Raw genomic sequence first — 20,225 nt, forward strand, 5'->3', positions numbered from 1 at the left:
ATAATAAAGGGGGTTTTCCAGTAGGGAAAAAAAAATTAAAGGTGTTAACTAAGCTGCCTTAAAATGAAAAATAATGCATACTCACTGGCCTGTTTGGCCAATTACTGGAGTAAGCATTTTTTTTAGGGCCTGTCAATCATCAGACAGTAGGCGTGCTTGCAGTAGGGGAAAAGAGAAAGGCAAAGTGGTGAGTACTTGGAGCAGAGCTGCTATGTAAGACTCTAATAATCCAGGTTCTTCATTTACACACAGCACAGGCATGAGACAAAGCATATTACTTAGACACACATATAACGCACATGTATAGAATGGGTATCACTCCGCCAGAAGCTTCATCTTGAAAAAACTACAGACTAGAGATGAGAAAACCCTGAGTACGCTCGGGTTTATCCGATCCTGAATGCTCTGCATTTGATTACTAGTGGCTGAAGAAGTTGGATGCAGACCCATGGCTGCCTGAAAAACATGGATAGAGCTACAGACCGTTCTTATGTTTTCCAGGACTCCCTAGGCCTGCATCCAACTTCTTCAGCCACCAACCAATTCCCTTTAACAGGAAGGGTTTTTGAACAATATACAAATGTTAGCTTGCACCTTCAGATTGGGAAAGAATTTATACATAAGATGTCAGAATCCCCTTAAACATAGTACAACTATAGCATGTGGCTTACTGAATACATACCCCCCAAGTGTCCCTCTATTGGAGGGTCAGTCCCTACTTTTGACCCACGTCGCTCTTTGTCCCTTACATGTCCCTCTTTTTGACCTAGGAAATAGATTTGCATTAACAAACTTTCTATGTTGCCCTAGAAAGTGTCTGGTTTCTTACTGTATAAGGCTATGTTCACACTACGTAAAACTACGGCCGTTGTTGCGCCGTAGTTTTTGCGGGGTGTAACAATGCCTTAGTTTCAATGGGATCCCGACTGGAGCGTATACTCATCGTCAGTTTTCTGCGGCCGTAATTCAATGAATTGCGGCCTTAGGAAACCCTGTCTGTTCACACAGTGTGCAGGGGGAATCTCTGATGTGGTGCGCGCTGATGTGCCCACATCAGAGCTCTGTGGCCGGACAGGTCATCTGGCCGGTACCTAAGTACCGGCCTGGATGATCCGGGCAGAGACAGGTCGTTCGATGACCCGGCCGGGTCACGGAACGGCCGGTCTCAATACGTTGTGTGAACATAGCCTAATAGACCCAAACCTGCATATTATTTTATCATGTGGTGCAAGTTGGATCCTAACAATTGTTATATTCAGATGAATCATGTGACATTATGGCTCCTGTCACACATGCAGATCATAAGGTCCCATACACACACATCTGTAGGTGTTGTAGATCCGTTTTGGGGACATGATCCATGCCGCAAAAAAAAACAATTAAGCCATTGTGCATCCATATCACCTATCTTACATTGGGTCCCTGCAAATTCGGACAGTTACTGACACACGTTTGTAATCCTGTCTGCAGTTTTGGGTCCCCAATTACAGACACGGTTACTGATGTGTGAATGGGACCTAAGAATGCAGTCACACATACAGGATCTGCAGATATCAGTGTAACTAAATGTATGTATCAATCTGCAGCAAATCTTGTATGTGTGAATGCATCCTTGAATTAAATAGTATAGACTGAAGTGTCCCTCTTTGGCCGTCCAAAAAGTTGGGAGGTATGTGAATATCTCTTGGGTTTATGTGGCTGCCTGGTACTGTTATGGGGATAGGCTTGTGTCAGACTTGCATTTATATGAGGATATGTGGATGGTACTGACATGGGGCTACAGTTTTTCAGGTATGAGTGTAGAGGTCTAAGATGAAAACAGATCTGAAAGCTGGATGTACCATTCTAGCGCTCACATAGATAGCAGAGGAATTGCTCTCCGATCGCTAAGCATAAGATATTAAAACTGTGACTCCTGCCAGAAAGATAACTAGAGGAGGATGGTGAAATATGCAGCGGCCAGAAGGACAGTAAAGCACTTTGTCTCCGCTGTCAGTAAAAATGTACCACCTGACACATAGTTCTCAGCTCAGCTCAGTACTGCACTACATTGTTGTCTGGCCACAGATAGCAATCTGAAGAATGAAAGAAAAATATTCTATGGATGAGCCAATTTAAAGCTATAGCGAAATTCGCTAGTCTCGGCAGTCGGCTTGTCAACTAGCTGGATTTGAACTCAGTGCCGCTCAACTCTGGGCACCTGAAAAAGTTGGATCCAGTCCTGGGAAACTGGGAGAAGTTTCCCAGGACTGGATCCAGGCACCCAAATGGAGAGGCAAGGGAGCGACATGAAGTTTAAAGGCAGCCGGCTGAATAGCTGACCACCAAGACTAATGAAGACCTTGCTATTATTTTAAAGGAGATGTCTGGTGTTTTCTAAGACACTGATTGGCTGATTGGTCAGTCTATCAGCCGGGACCGTCATTTTCCTCCATCATTTTCCTACGTCATCACAGCTTGTGGAAAAATTACTTCCAGCGACGCTCCCGCGGCTGCTTCAGCTACTCACTGCGAGCACAGAGAGAGGTAACTTGTTGCTTGAAATTAATTTTCCCCCTGCCCTTGACGTTTTTTAGAAAATGCCCGACTTCTCCTTTAAATTTGCACATCCCTATTAACCATTTAAACAGTTGTCAATGAATACAGTATATATTAGCATCGATCCCATAGGAAAGATAGGTGTGAACCCCCCTGTTGACAGTAATTCAAACTGTATGTCAACTTGAACTGCAACCAAAGGATTAGTAATAGTGCTTTGTATCCGATCTTCTGTTCTGTTGCAAAAAGCTATGTGTGTTACCGCAAAAGTTATTCCCATGCCCCTTGGCTGTGACTTTAGCTTGCCCTATTAGCGCTGATTATAGAGTAGCCCAACATGTTTTAAAATTGCAGTTCATATAGCCCTTGAACATTACACTTAGGGATGGAGGCTAAGGAAAAGGGCATTGTTCTTCCACAGTCTGTATTTATTTCTGCCAGTTGAAGGTACAGGAACGGCGACGTAAAACCTTAAAATCAATAAAGAAATAAAAGAAGAACAGAAAAAGAATTTGACTGCAACAATGTGTTAGACAAAGAGTCTACGAGAACATAGCAGGAACTCGTCTTCTCTTGGTCATCTCCATCTTCTTTTTATATAAGGCAAGATACTCAGACTGTAGGCTAGCAACCTTAGCTGATTTGAACCTTTTAAGGCAATATTTACGTGCCCCATAGACTCCATTTGTGACGAAACTATAAGATTCCTCTGTGTCAGTTGCCCATTAATTTATAATGGGGACCATTGGGGGTTTGCAAGTTTCTCTGTTCTTGACGTCAACGGTGATGGAAACCTCCATGGAGCTCTAGTTGGATCCAGCTTAAAAGTCATTGAGGTCCATTGGGTGGGTTAGGTACAGTATGCTACATTATGGATCCGGCATCAGTTTTATGACTCATTTTGTAAACAGAAGCCATAGTGCATATGTGCATAGCGTCTTGAAAAGTTTAGAGAGAACAGAGAAGCTTGGGTTGCCAGCTGGCAATCATCCTATAACTTATTGAATTAGAAAGAACAAACTCAAGGACAGGGATGTCATGGGAAGCGCCCAGCAAATCCCTAGTAAACTCATTACTTATTAACTGTTATTTTGTGGCAGCTTTTTTTATTACTAGGAAATACAAATGATCATAAATAACTGATAGTCATACAAAAATAAATATATAAAATAAGTAATGAAATAAATGATAAAAGCTTTCCATACGTAAAGTTCCATTGCTCTAAGCCAAGGCCGGTTTGCCTTTCGAGAAATCTGGTCCTCGCAGCCCTTCTTACAGTATATCTTCTGAATTCCTGCGTGTTAAAGCTGGAGGGTGTTCAGAAGTATGGGATTAAAAAAGCTCCGGCTCTTATCAAGGCTCCAACATATTTCAGACAATAATTAGCTGGGACACAGTTACGCTGACATTTTAATGGTACGCTTACGCGGGTGAAGACTACGGAGACTGTTTAATATAAAAGGCACATTAAAGCAAATTACAGCCTGTTTACTGAGCGACAGCATGGATATTAATAATATATACTAATGCAGCGATGTATATAACCTAATGTTGTTTGTATAGTGTTGAAATATAACATGAAAATACTGAAAATGATTCAATTTATTAAAGGCTTTGCAGCAATGGATGGTAGTTCTGGGATATCCTGAGCTGTCAACGTCATGACCAAGTTGATGGACAGCCCGCTCAGCCAGTCAGTGACTGGGCGGGACGTCGCTCCAGTCACCGATTGGCTGAGCGGGCTGTCCTTCAGCCGGGATGGGCATTTTCCCCCAAATTGTGACATCATCACAACTCGGGGAAAAAATGCCTTCCGGCGGGGGTCCTGGAGTCGGTCCACGGTCACATTGCAGACATGGGGAGAGGTAAGCAATCTTTACAGCCGGACTTCTCCTATAAGGAGGATCTGTCATCGGGGTATGGGGCTATGTAAAAAAAAAAAAAGTTATGGCTTATATTGGATCAGTTGGAGTCTATGGATCAGGGGCAGGATTGAGTGGGAAGATGTGTGCAGTAGTTCCTGGATATTGCTGGAAGTCAGAAGTGAAGCACTTTACTCCACAGTTCTCCTAGTTCCTTCCCCTGATGGGTTGGGGTCTATGCAATGAGACCTCAACTTTAAAACTCTTGACATATCCCCGTTAACATAAACGAAAGAGTCCAACAGCTTCCAACATATTTGTCCAAATAATTAAAATTTTTTATTGCATATCCAGGTGTGGAAAAAGCAACGTTTTGACCTAAAGGATCTTTGTTTCAACACTGCATACTTTGTACCTTTTTATGCAATAAAAAAAAAATTCAGATTTTTGGTAAGAACTTGGATGCTGTTGTTTATATGTACATACTGGCATTTGGGATTGCTGGTGGTCTAGCGAGCATCCACTGCTACATTGGCCTAATGGATTCAGAAACCTAAGGTGCTGTTGGACTCTGTTGCTATTAGCACATTGCTTTGACATGTCAGGATTTTGCCAAGGTTTATTTTTTAATGACCATATCCATTTACCTAAAATGGTTCTGTACATAGTATTTTTACATAGATACAGTGTTTTACACGGAAATACTATATACAGCACTGTTTTTGGCCATGGTCACACAATAACAGAGTTAGATAATATGCCAGACCTGGCCTAATAGTAGGTAATTCACTAGAAGTTTAGACCTTTCTCTCTGGTAGAATTGGGCAATTTACATATCTAGCCGCTCTTTAAATTTTTATTATTTTCCACATTTTTTAAATAGTTATATTTTGGATTGGATTGTTTCTTTCTTATATATATATATATATATATATATATATATATATATATATATATATATATATATATATATATATATATTTTTTTTTTTTTTTTTTTTTTTCTGATTAAAAGAGCTCTTTAAATGCATATAATGTACAGAAAAATGGCAGCTCAATGCAGGTATGCCATATCAAGTGCATCAAGTCTTGCATCATGGATGATCACTTCCGATCAGATGTCGAGTACCATAACTGTAACTTTTAAAAAAAATTTCCTTCCAAAGTTCGGTTCAGTTTGTTGCATTTGGAGATTAGTTTTTGTTTGACATTTCTGTTCTCCTTTTACTTTTTATTTAATTTTCCAATCTGCCACAATGTCATGGTGAAATGTAACAATCCCTTTTTGTAAGAATGGTCCGCTGGTGATCCGCCATTACAGTCATACCACTGCTGTGAACTATGGGGGGGATTTGGCAGGAAGTATTCCATTCCACCACAGGAGAAATGAAGAAATACTCAATTTCCAATGAAGTCAGTAGGCTATCTGTGTGATGCACGGACGTGTATCCTCGAGAGCAAGAGCTGCTGTTTATTATCTATTAGCCAGAAAGAAGCCAGAATACAGAGCTGAACAGGGGTAGAACATCAATGAACGCAGAATTACCTACTGAGCGCATTTTCTGAATGAGATGACTGATTTGAATATCTGCTTGTTTTTCAAAATGATTCTTTCCAATGTGACAATCAGAAAAATGGATTCTAAAGGGTAATAAGGACTCTTAAAATTATTGTATGTTCTACTTCTAGATTATTACCTAGAGCTTCAATGAAGACGAATTCTTCAAAGGGTCTTCTTGTTTTAGCAATCCCATTTAAAGGGGTATTCCAATTTAGTTAAAAGGTAAATTACAGCATGCTAGGATTGTAAAATAACATAACATGCATACTCACCTTATCCAGTCCTGCTCCAGTTACCCAATCTGCCCCAGGCCTCCATAGCCTTCTGTTTACTAACCCTGATAACATCCTGTCCTGGCTCTCCTGCTAGCTTTCTCAACCAACTGAACCAACCATCACTAAGGCTGCAATAGGTTCAGAACATCATTAATAGAGCCAGGAGACTGCATGATCACAGTAAGTATCTGAATAGAGCAGGGTGAGTATGCCCTGGCAGCAAGATGCCCACTTAATGAACATTTCCAAGGCCTCACATACAAGTAAACTATATATATGTTTAACAGTCAGAAGTATGGGCCCCCTGGAACTTCTGTGGTTATATCAAGCCAAACTTATGGCACCATAGAAATCTGAAGGTGCATATTGGTATGTGCCATGGGCACCCCAGGACACCTCCAGTTCTATGCTAAATTTGTCATTTGGGTATTTTATTACTTTATTAAGTGTATTTATTGAGGGAGGAGGGCTAAAGGGAACTAATCTTGTTAATGTAGATGAGGACCAGATGTGATAATGTCAGTAAACCTATGTCATTATTGTAAAATAGAACCAAAGTAAGTACAGTACCACATGGGGACAGGCCCTGATGGTAAGTATCATCAGGGGACTTATCACAGTAATGTAGATGAAGGCCACAGTAAGTACCACCAGGGGACTCATCACAGTAATGTAAAAGAAGAAGGCCACAATAAGTATTACTAGGGGATATAGAACAGAGCCAGAGATAGTAATACCAGGGGAGACCAGAGGTGTTACCACCAGGAGACTAATATTTAATGCAAAAGAAGACGACAATAAGTAGCACCAAGGGATTTATCCCATTGAAGTACTGTAGAAGAACATAAAGGGAGGTTCCACCAGGGGACTTATCTAAGGGATATAGAAGGCATGAGAGAATAGCCTATGGGCCTTGAGATATATTAATTTGCTTTAGAATTAAGAAATTCTTTAAATTAATGTATAATTGTTTAACCCTAAACATGAAGTCATTATTAATTATATAAACTAGGCATTTTGTCCTCCAGATTGCTACATATTATTTCAATTGGGTTAATACCAATTTTTCTTAAACACATTTACTGGTGATAAGGTTAACTTTTGTTTTGCCTGACTTTATGAAGCCAGACACTCCCCAGGATAGGATGGTTCCTTATGAGAGTTAGCAGCTGCAATTCTGCTTACAACTTAAAATCACAGACACAGACAGCTGATGTACGTATCAGTAACATAAGTTGGGGAAGCGCCCCCTTTATTGATTTATTGACTTTTATAGACAAAATATGGGGCAGTACTAATCATGCGCAGTGTATTCAAGTATTGTAAACTTAACATATGCGTCAGAGTTCCTGGAAAAAAATCATTGTGAGTGAGAGTTTACATTCTTTTCTTCCTTCCTGACCATTTTTCTGTCATGCTCTGATCTTCTAATTCAGAGAGCTGTATATATAGGTGTAGTCCCACAGGTCACGGTGTAAGCAGGTAAAATCACATCACCTAGCCTTATCACTTACAACCTGAAAAACATTGCTGCTTTCATCCAGAAACAGTGCCACTCTTGTCTTGAGTTTGTATGTGGTATTGCAGCTCACTCCATTAAAAACTGGAGCTGAGTTTCAATACTACTCACAACCTGGGGACAAGGATGGTGCTGTTTCTGGAAGCAACTGTTTTTTGTTTTTTTTTTTAATCCTGGATAAGACCTTTATTATTTAAAAAAAAAACTACAATAAAATTTAGAGTGACTGAAGCTTTACAGCTGTAATATTTTATTGTTAAAAGGCAATGTGTGGCTATTCCCTAGACAGTGCTGGATACTGAGATAAGAAAACTCCATAGAAACAAGTGCATTAAGTGTAAAAATGACTCTTATTGGAACATAGAGAATTAACAGCATGCTGGCTACTGGATTCAGCCGGACCGATATTCTCAATACAGACATCTAACATAATTGATTTTATACAGTCAGCTATACCCCGGTACAATCACATTATCCATCTTCAGAAAAATAAATAATAAGATTGTGAGGACGGGAGACATCTTGGAATTCTATGTTGTTAGCTACAATGAGATGTAGAAATAATAGGATGACTGATCCTTCAGATTATATATAATTATATAATATATACAGTATATAGTATATAGAATATTATATAAATAGGATTAGGATGTGGTGTACAATGTGGGGCAATATACACAGGAAATCATAATGAAACGATTGTTATTTACTCATTTGTTCTAAACAGAAGAACAATTGAATGGAAGTGAAAAGGACTCATGCAATTGTATTACATGCCCTGGTCCCTGGGAAGGGTAATTCCCCCTTTTAGCATTTCCATTTGTTTCAATGGACGGTGCAGTCAGGCTGAAAACAGCTACGTAAATGACTATTTTTAAAGAATACAGTATTTTAATACCCCAAGGCACTGGTATATGAGACATGTATAGGAATTAGCTGGAAAATCTATAAATGGCAACAAAAATTTCAAAATTCCTTTAGACCTCAAAAATTGTCTTTATTTTAGCAAACAGATGGGAAAAATATGAGGTTATGCAGAATATCCTTCACAATTACCAACTGATCACCAGTCATTTATGAACGGGGCATGATAATTTCTTGCCGTCTCTAAGACCCATAGTTTTCCATTTATCACAGTGTGGCATGCCTGCTGTCAAAACCCACAGGCATTGTGTGATGGTTTTCATGCCAGGCAAAAAAGCTTGTCATTAAGATCTCAGAGTAGTATTTCTTGTGCCTGGCCTTTAAAAAAAAAAAAAAATTAAAAAATTTAAAATTAATAATAATAATTAAAAAAAATAATATATATACAGTATATAATTCTAATCTCTCTCTCTCTGTTTACCTATCTCTATCTATCTATCTATCTATCTATCTAGTCAATGTTACAGTAAGATATATACAGTATATACTGTATATATTACTGTAACATTGAGTATCCTATTATAAAGGCTTCTGTCAAGGGTTGATATATTTTCGGCCGCAACTAGACAGTCAGTTCTTCAATTTGATGTGTTGGAAGCAGGAAAAATGGGTAAACGTAAGGATCAGAGCAACTTTAACGAAGAGCAGATTGTGATAGCTAGAAGACTGAGTCAGGGCACTTCAAAAATGTCAGGTCTTGTAGTATGTTCCGCAAATGCAGTAGTCAGTGATCCAAGAAATTACATTTGGTGAGTTGGTGATGGGGGATTAAAGCACATTGATGCAATTGGAAGCTTAAAGAGGATGTACCACCAGGTACATCCTCTTTAAGCTGAACCCACGGATCGAACAGCGCCGGCACGGGGAAGCCGGTGCCGCGGTCCGTTTTTCGGACCGAGGCCCGGTTCCCGTGCATGGCGCCATTCTATGCGACGGAACCGGACGGTGCTCAAGCACTGGAGGTAGGCCGGCCCGCCCCAGTGGGAGGGAATTCCCTCCCCTCCATGATGCGGCTCCCTTAGAATGAATGGAGCCGCGTCATACAGGGGAGGCAATTTCCTCCCACTGGGAGCGGGCCGGCCTACCTCCAGTGCTTGAGCACAGGCCGGTTCCAGTGCATAGAATGGCGCCGTGCACGCGAACTGGGCCTCGGTCCGGAAAACGGACCGCAGCACCGGCTTCCCTGTGCCGGCGCCGTTCGATCCGTGGGTTCAGCTTAAAGAGGATGTACCTGGTGGTACATCCTCTTTAAGGATATTTGTTCAGAAAAAAGGGCCCTTGTTCATCATCTAATTGCATTAATCTGACTTGTTGGTCAGACACACATCTCCCCATGAAATAGGGGATGGGCAACTGAGGAATGACAGCAGTATAGGGCTGCACAAACAATTGCTGTCTTCCCCACATGATATCTGAGCTTACATTTAATCGAAGACTAAAGACCCTATTACACCAACAGATCTGACGACAGATTATCTGCCAAAGATTTGAAGCCAAACCCAGGAACAGACTATAAACAGAGAACAGGTCACAAAGGAAAGACTGGATTTCTCCTCTTTTCAAATCCACTCCTGGGTTTGGCTCCAAATCTTTGGCAGATAATCTGTCGTCAGATCTGTTGGTGTAATAGGGCCTTTACCGATCAGTGCACCCATGCTTTCCACCAGTTCAGCTTTGATGGTAATTCCATCATATTTGAGAGAAAAAATAGTGTAACATGCAACTCTACTAAGACAATCAAAATTAACATAAAAGATGAAAGAGTCACATTATAAGTCAATAGGGTCTACCAGATACCATAAACAGAGGCGTAACCACCACCATCAGGGCTGGGTGGTTTACACTGTTTGTAAATGGTAAGCAAGAGCCTAATTTAGCCTGCCGCATCAGGGGGCCCATTCCTCCAATACACTGGTCCTTCTGAGCTGTCATCATACTACCAAGGGAGATGCCTACCATGGAGGACACTATGTACTGGGGGGTAGGATACTAGGGGAGATGCCTATTTTGGGGAACATTATCTACAGGGCATACCAGGGGAGAAGCCTACCTTGGGGGACACTAGAAAAGGTGTCTACCATGGAGGCACTATCTACTGGGGTGGGGGATGTCAGGGAAGATGCCTAACATATGCTATCTACTGAGCAGAGGGCTAACAAGGGGGATTACCTACAGTGGGATAGGGAGAAGAGGGGGGCCCAATCAAAAGTTTGCTATGGGGCCCATGTATGATGGGTCTACCGGAGCATTGTGGATTCATAGATTTATGGATGTAGTATAGTAGTACAAATAGATGTAGATAGATGTAGTATAGTAGACTAACATTTACATAATTAAAATTAGGATTCTTAAGACCTGCTTTAGGAAAGCACTCCCAGGAACACCCCACAACACTTTATTTTGGGTGGGTTTGCACTAACCTTGCCCGTCTGTGGTACAGATTAAGTGATCTCTCGCCGAAATCAGGACTGTTGGCAATTATGTATTTAGAGGTAAAGAGACTGCATGAAGGCAGTACCTATGTTCTATCATAAAAGAACTTCGGATATCTTTATAAGAGTGTGAGATCCCTGGTCATTGAAGTGCTATTTTATGTTTGCAGTTTTAGTGTAATTTGTATAATTAAAGTCACAAAATGAGCCCTTAAAATAATCTGAAAAGCAGCCATAAGGAATGATTAGTGAGTGCAACATATCATTACTCAGCGTGCACGTTCCGTCTAATTCTATAAGAGACGCCTTGTAGACATCTACTGCTGGAATACCGGGAGAACATGCCCGTAAAGTGTAAGTATTGTTTCTGATCTCACAGGAGATATTTAGGCCATAATATAAAATGAAAGAGATGAAACCATATGTGCTGGAGCATAGGGAGGCAGATTTTCTCCTATGATATATTAGCATCTTCCTGTTAGAAGACAGCAGGTGATAAACTTAGAAATTAAATGCAATCATTACCCGCGTGCTGCTAATGGCTAGGAAGCTTTTACAGAGATTAAACATAATTGATTACATAGCTTTAATGTTACGTTGGGTTTTGGAGGAATAAAGAAAAATGCAAATGGCGCACCTTTACCTAGAACCATTACGTGGCCCTTTTTTCATGAAAATGACGTCTTTATTCTTTGCTTGTTACTGAGTAAATATTTAATTTAGTCTTGAGTATGTCCTTACCTCTCTGCAACATGCATACAAGTACATGTATTACTTTATAATTAATGCCCAATGAACGTTTCCATGTGTATGTATATATATATATATATATATATATATATATATATATATATATATATATATAATTTCAAATTCTTATGTCAGAATCTGAGGTTTATACAGTGATGGGGGAAGAGCAACGCAGAAGCTGCTTATCACTTCCTGCAGAAGGGAATTAGAGGACGGGCACAGATCGGTTCATTAGGAGTTGCCTTCTGCTTACTGAAAACAACTAGATATACATATACAGGCAGATTTATGAAAACTTTCTAAGGGCTAGGGCCACATGGCAAGTCTGGCTACAAAACTGATCACATGATCAAATACCACTATTTCATTTTGTCTCAAATGAGCTACTGTACAATGCAGATTGTGCAAGTGAATGGACCATAAATCCATCTTGCATAAATTTCTGTTAATGGTCACGTCGGAAAATGATCCCATTTACTTACATTAGCAGCAATGGATCACAATTCAGCGATAGTGGAATCTTTATTTTGGCCAAAGTCATGTAGCCTTAGCCTAAAGGTTCAGTTGACATAAGTATAGAGCATCAATAGATCATGTAATCCATCAATAGATCATGTACTGTAGGTGGAGAAAGGGGTTGGGGTGTCACGGAAAATCTCTGAGAGACAAGCATCCTAGAGGTCACGTGACCTGTGACATCACCAACATTTTTACTTTCAGTAATGTTCTGTATATCTATGGCCTAGAAAGTGCAGTTTTTAGTCTGATAAATGGACAACCCCTTTAAGCCTTAAAGGGATTTTCTAGCAGTGAAGCAAGGACAGCAAAAAAAAAAAACGTACTTGCCTCTCTTGTTGTTTCCAGTTCTACACTGATGTCACGCCAGATTGCCTGCTGGACGTGTATGGTGACTTCCCTGTTCAGTGTGCATGAGCTACTGCAGCTTTTTAACCCAATAATTTAAGGTCACATGGACTTCCTTTTGCATGTGACCTCGGCAGTGGCCTGGGCACAGTGAACTGTGACATCACTGTGGTGACAAGGAGGGGTAAGTATGTTTTTTGGACAATATGCTCGCTCGATACCCGTGAATGCCTAGGAACACCCTTAGAATCTTATGAATGCCCTCAAACCGTGTTTCTTTCATGACCTGGTTTACGGATCTGTTTCTCCAAAATTGGCGCTGTAGGTAAATAAGATAATGATGATGATGTTGAGTTAATAAGATTTATGTGTAGACATTGTATTTACATCGGGCTTGGGTGATTTGCAGCGAGTAGATTTATGTGGTTTTTATGTTGCTGAGAGGATGACAGATCCCGTTTTGTTCCAGCTTCTTGTCAACGAGAAGGATTAAATGATGAATTCCTTACATTTTACTAGCTTGATCCTTTAAAGTTACAGCCCTACTATCAGCAAACACCCACAAAAAAACAGTACAGCAAGCATCCTACAGAGCGCCATGCCAACTCCCCGGGACATTGAAGAGTTGATGCTGTTGCCTAGCAACAGTAACTTAATATGACTGCCATCATGAACTGAAAGTGAGGGATCATTATACAGAAATGTTATATTCCCAGAGCCGACAATGAAGGATGAATACAGTAAACACTGACAATCCTTCCTGAGACCTGTGAATCTTAAGCTAACTGTTAATCATTTGATTGTTCGTGAAACTGCAACGATGACTTCAAATGAACTTCAAATTATTATTATTATTTTTAAAACTTGATATGAATATGTATCTGGTGTAAATGTAATGTAAGCTCATATATATATATATATATATATATATATATATATATATACATCCCACATCCCTAAATGACAACCAAAGTGCCTCCAGTGACCCTATTAACAGTGCCAGCAGACTGTACCCCATACCCAGTGCCAGCAGACTGTACCCCCATGCTCAGTGCAAGTAGACTATACCCCCATACCGAGTGCCAGCAGACTAGACCCCCCATACCCAGTGCCAGCAGACTGTACCCCCATACTCAGTGTCAGCAGACTGTACCCCCATATGCCCAGAGCCAGCATAATGTACTCCAAACGTAGAGCTAGAACAGTGTACCCCCATACCCAGTGCCAGCAGAGTGTGACCCCATACCCAGTGCTAGCAGAGTGTACCCTCATACCCATTGCCAGCAGAGTGTACCCCCATAACCAGTGCCAGCAGAATGTTCTCTATACTTAGTGCGAGCAAAGTGTACCCCTTTATCCAGCGCCAGCAGCGTGTACCCCCATATCCAGTGCCATCAGAGTGTACCCCATATTCAGTGCCATCAAAGTGCACTTCATACTCAGTGCTAGCGTGTACCCCTATACCTAGTACAAGCAGAGTGTACTCTATACCCAGTGCCAGCAGAGTGCACCCCTATACCCAGTTCAAGCAGAGAGTACCTGTATACCCAGTGCCAGCAGAGAGTACCTTTATATTCAGTGCCAGCAGAGTATACTTCATACCCAGTGCCACCACAATGCCACCCCCCCCCCCCCCCCATAGACATTTATGGCCGAGCAGGAACAGCAACAACAGCTAGTGTATATAGGACCTGCAGCTATCTACAGAATGGAGATCACTTTGTGCAGTTACTGGGGAAGCTCATTGTATACATACTTATGCAGGCTCCATAGAAGTCTTTTACAGGAGAGCTTCCTTCTTTTCAGAGACTTGCAATCTAGGAGAGTAGGCATATATAATACAGATATAAGAGATCAACTGCAGATGCTTTTATGTCAGACGCTTCCTTTCTACAGGCAATGCATTGTTGGTATATTTTGGTACAACCAGCATATATAGTAATACTAGTATGGGGACTGCAAAAATATGTATACCTTTAGTTCCATTCTTCTATAAGACAATTAGGCAAATATGCCATTATCTGCATTCAAAAATACTCCCCCCCCCCTTCCTCCTCTCTCTCATTCACTGCCTGTTATCAGGTAATCACGACTCTTTTACATTAGATGTGCCCTGTGTAACCTATGAAGAGGGGAGGAGGGGAGATTAGTCAGCGACAGAGAGCAGAGAACAAAGGCTTACACAGCGGGACCTGTGTGAAAGCCAGTATTCAGAGGTCATAGAGGTCAGTGCTGACTTCAGAGGAGATAGCCCGTTGATGTAGCTGTAACTTAACTCTTTGGTGTCCTGTTTTGGTGCCTCATCTCCCTCAACCCCTCCCCTCTCAATAAGAGAACCATGAAGACAGGGGGAGAGCTTCAAACTGCTTTTTCATGATAAAAATGCATTTTTTTGGCTAATAAACCCAATTACAAAGTTTCTTAAAATCGCCTGTACTATTGATTTCTGCAAAAAAAAATTTAAACAACAGTGACACTTTAAGCAGGTAAATGCAACAATGTAGCTTACTACGATGTCCACCCAAACCCAAAGTTAGAGCAATAGTTAAACTTCATCTTTTTAGATAAATCATCTCCAATAAGGTGACAGCCATAGCACACATATCACACCCAACAGGAGGCTTGACAGCTAAGTGTCTATCATCAACCAAATATTACACCTGCCCACAATACACCTAGTTATCCTCTTGACAATATGCAGAGGAGAATGCTACCGTATGTGTCAAAACTTCAATTTGTAGGAATTTCTGAGATTCTTGTACTGGCTGCATCATTTCTGCCTATTATCGGGGAAAGATGAATGGGGTCAGTGTTCTGGGTCACTGTCACAGTTTGTACAGAGTCGTCTCTCATCATACTGCACATCCTTATATATGAAAAATTCAATTAGACCCGTGCATGGCTGTTATATAATCACTCAGGTGTAAATGATCATGTCTGAGTGATACTGCTGTATAGATACCTGGAGCAAGGTCAAATTATGAAAAACATTGATTGGTCAATGAAAGTATGAAGATTCGGTTGAAGGCAATTGAAGGTTGTATGATGGTCATGGAAAGATTTCAACTTGACATTGAGAAGAATAAGCTTTGAGAATTTTTAATTATCAGAAAATTTTCCTTGAGTTGAATCAATGTATCAGAGAATTCCTGTTTATTCAGCCCCTAATACATCAAAAGATGTGCAAAAACCAGATATGAAGTAATATATTGCACCATAATTGGCCTCTAGGGCACATCAGCTGAATAGACTTTTAGGTATTCTTCTGGAGTCAAGTCATGACCTTGGTTTTGTAATTGAGCCTTGGACTATAGGGACATGAATAATACCTAAATGCTTTTATTTTATTGTGACATCTTTCTGTTATTCTTGACAATACCCTTTATTCTCTCTTCTGTACATTGGTGAACATTTGATAACATGTTATATATCTATGTGATTACACTATTGTGACAAAATTACATGTGACCTTATTTGTAGTTTAGGATATCTATGGGGGTATAGATATATGGATGGAATATCCTCAGGGTTTACTAATACTCTCGGGGCCCTATTAGGTGGCCTGAGGCCCCCTCACTCCTAAGGCCCTTATTCCACCGGACGATTATCGTTCAGATTATCATTAAATTGTTCGAATCTAAACGATAATCGTTCGGTTGAAATGCAGTTAACGATAAGCGACCGAACGAGAAATCGTTGATCGCTTTATAATAAGACCTAGACCTATTTTTATCGTTGCTCGTTCGCAAAACGTTCACAAATCGTTCGCATTGAATAAGACATCGTTCGGTCGTTCGCAATAGATACGAACGCAATAGCGAAGAAAACATTTTCAGGTCTTTCGCAATAGCGGCCGTTTGAGATCGGTAATCATTAACGATTATGCAAACGATAATCGTCTGGTGAAATAGGGCCCTAAGTATACTCCAAAGTTGTCAGAGTACAGTGCCGAGACCTGGGTATATCTGATGCATGTGTAGTTGTATAGTATAGTGGTGCAGTGTGTTGCTATCCATAACATTTTAGGAACACTGTGGCTGTGCTACTAGCAGGGTAAAAAAAAGCTGTAATCCAATCCATGGAACCCAATTTTATAAGGTGATCTAAAAAAACCTTTTTCTTTTTTCTTCTCTTTTTTAATTGGCCATAGGTCTGCTAAACCATGTTTCTATATGCTAAATTTACACGAGGCGATTATTGGCCCGATCGTACGATTAACGATGTCGGAGTAACGATTTTTTTTTTCATACCGATCAGCGTTTAGACGGTATGATATATCGTACGGAAAAATCGTATTGCGATCGTTTTGCGATCGCGCGCTTGCAACCCAGCCCCCCCGCTCGCAGCCCAGCCCCCCGCTCAACCGCAGCCCGGCCCCCCGCTCAACCTCAGCCCCCTGCGCCGCCCCGATCGCCACCCCCCCGCTGCCGCTCCGATCGCCACCCCCTCCGCTCCGATCGCCACCCCCGCCTCTCCGATCGCCACCTCCCCCCTCCGATCGCCACCCCCGCCGCTCCGATCGCCACCTCCCCCCTCCGATCACCCCCTCCTGCCGCCGCCGCTCCGATTGCCCCCGCCACCCCAGCCACGAGCATACGTTACCTGCTCCGCGTAGCAGGTCTTCGAAATCCTCGGCTCCCCTCTTCAGCGCATTGATTGGCTGAAGAGATGAGCCGGGAATTTCAAACAGCTCCTCTTCAGCCAATCAGTGCTGCCGTGCATTGATTGGCTGAAGAGAGGAGTCGGGAATTTCAAACGGCTCCTCTTCAGCCAATCAGTGCTGAAGAGAAGCACTGATTGGCTGAAGAAGAGCCGTTTGAAATTCCCAGCTCCCCTCTTCAGCCAATCAATGCACTGAAGAGGGGAGTCGGGGATTTCGAAGACCTGCTACGCGGAGCAGGTAACGTATGCCCGTGGCCGGGGCGGCGGGGGCAATCGGAGCGGCGGCGGTGGGGGTGGCGATCGGGACGGCGGGGGTGGCGATCAGAGCGGCGGGGGTGGCGATCAGAGCGGCAGGGGTGGCGATCGAGCCGGCGCAGGGGGCTGCGGATGAGCGGGGGGCCGGGCGGTAGGCGGGGCTGCGCGCCGACTGTTTACACGGAACGATCGGCGAATATTTTGCGAACGGCGATTTAAGAACGAGTTAAAAGATCAAAATGAACGATTTATCGATCGTTCGCCGCGTTTACACGTATGATTGTTGTTCGAATTAGATCGTTATCGTGCAAATTCGCCTGAAAATCGTTCCGTGTAAACTCAGCATTAGAGTATGCCATAAAGGTCTGATAAATGCAACCACTAGGACCAGTGGAATAGCTACATTGAAAGCAGACCACGCAACTGCTATGGGGCCATAACTACTACTATTACATGCCCCTCCCCCCCTTTACCCTATGAAGTGTGGTTTACCTTCATGGTACTTGCCACTGACAGCAACCCCAACAGCACCAGGGGACACCCAGACCCCCCCCCCCCCCACCACCACACACACACACACACACACACACACACACACACACACAGTCTCACTACTACTTTTTTAAGATCCTTGATCAATGAGCCTGAAGGGCTACAAAGATGACATCCCATTTCTGCATTACATTCACACTCTACTGATGTCAATATGAAGTATGTATCCCTTCATTTCCCTGTCTCTGTTGAAGACTTGTTGCCAAGTCCCCCACAAATTTCAGCTGATTGCCAAGGGCCAAGCAGCAGGACATCCAATCATCAGCTTATCTTAGCAGGATCCTTCTGACAAAGAAGAGTTTGTCCAGCGCGGACAAAACCTTTAAGAATTTCTGTACTAATGAAATTAACTTCTATTGTCCATAACCTCAGTCACATGACAGGGCACTATGTATACTGCTGTGCGCTGCTCTCTATGGCATCTTATTACGAGGTTGTTCTTCTATAAAAGAATTTAACTTTATAACGCGAAATCCAATGTCACAAATGTTATCCTTCCAGCGACACACTACCATAGAATCCTAATGAAGTCTACAACAGAACTACCAGCAAGGAGAATCGTAGAATCTGTGGCCCCCAAAACAGCTGTACTGTGGCCCCCAAAACAGCTGTATAGCCGCTGGTTTCTTAAAATTGTTTTAGAGCCGAAAAAAAAAGAAATCTTCCTGGAGGCCAAACACTAGTTTACTAATGGAGAAGATGCCGACATAGTCCAACAAGTACTCCTATGTTTTATTCATGATGACATCACAAATGCATTAAGTGTTCTATGGTTCCCTGGAAGTTTATGAAATGTATTGTGACAGTAACCGCATCTGAATCCTGAAAGTTTGAAGATACATAGGTTCATGATGTAATGTTCCTTTAATACCCACTTTAATTTATGGGGGAATTTTAGATAGACATTCTTCAGATAAGGATGAGAAATGTAGCCAATTTTTTAAAACTGCAGAATAACATCACATAAAAATATGTAGGCTCATCTTGCTTCACTGATGGTGCTAAGGTTAGCTTAAGGTGGTGAAGAGAAATAAAATTTAACCACAAGGCCCTATTCACACTTCCCGTAAAAAATTGTCCATGGTCGCAGACCCGCGACCACAGACACTTTTAGGGCCCATTAAATCCTACGTGTGCATTCATACCATGCATGCCGTCATCCGTGCTGTGATCCTTGCCGCGAAAAAATAGGACAGGTAATAGCGCGGATCGCGGTCTCTCCCTGCTCCTGTCACCCATTCCTATCTCCCCTGCTTCCTTCTCACCCACTCCCGTCTCTCAGATCTCCCGTCTCTCACCGCTCCCATCTCCCCCACTCTGGTCACCGCTCCCGTCTCTCCACACTCCTGTCAGCCCCCCACTCCACCCGTGGACAACACCAGCTCCTCCTGACCCCCAAGCCAGCACATCCAAATGGAAACCACTAAACATACATTACTAAATGTATATTTATTCAGCTGATCTGGACTTTTGACGTGTCTCTCTAACATGTCGAAGGTTTTTGGAAGGATAATGACACTTTAAATAAGTTCAATGGAGGATTGGATACTTTTCTTGAAAAATATAATATTACAAGTTATTGACATTAGATTCCATGTGATAGGACGCTGATCCAGGGATTATTCTAATTCACATTGGAGTCGAGAAGAATTTTCTTTCTGTCATAGGGTAATTGGCATCTGCATTGTAAAGAGTTTTTGCCTTCCTCTGGATCAACACAGTAGGGTTTCTGTAGGTTGAACTTGACGGACTCTTGTCTTTTTCAACCTTACCTATGTTACTATGTTACCTAACTGTTTTTGCAACCCATTGTGATCTGCTGTTATGTTATTGTCACAGGACTATAGGACACATGCACAGTATTTTATTGGGATATTCCACTCAAACATAACTTTTCCTATGTTGCTGCTGATGGTGAGACTAATAATTAATTCCATACTTATTATCTATTCAGTCTCTTTTCCCAAGCTCTGAGCTGCTGCTTTCTGCTGAAGACACAAAAAACTGTGTGTGAGCTTTTCTTTACGTCTCT

At 41.8% G+C, this 20,225-nt stretch overlaps 1 protein-coding gene across 2 annotated transcripts in view; it reads left to right on the top strand.

The window, feature by feature from the left end:
- PLCB1 (phospholipase C beta 1) overlaps positions 1-20,225 on the top strand; it is a 510,352-nt gene that overhangs the window by 197,817 nt on the left and 292,310 nt on the right. The window contains exon 1 of one of the 2 annotated variants that reach the window (XM_069955510.1): positions 12,888-12,908. The exons of the other annotated variant lie outside the window; for it this stretch is intronic. The gene's annotated coding sequence lies outside the window, so the exon portion shown is untranslated. Of the gene's footprint in view, positions 1-12,887; positions 12,909-20,225 lie in introns of those variants that run through there. 2 annotated transcript variants of the gene reach the window in all.

Source organism: Dendropsophus ebraccatus, chromosome 15, assembly GCF_027789765.1.
Source record: "Dendropsophus ebraccatus isolate aDenEbr1 chromosome 15, aDenEbr1.pat, whole genome shotgun sequence".
NCBI classification, from domain to species: Eukaryota; Metazoa; Chordata; class Amphibia; order Anura; family Hylidae; genus Dendropsophus; species Dendropsophus ebraccatus.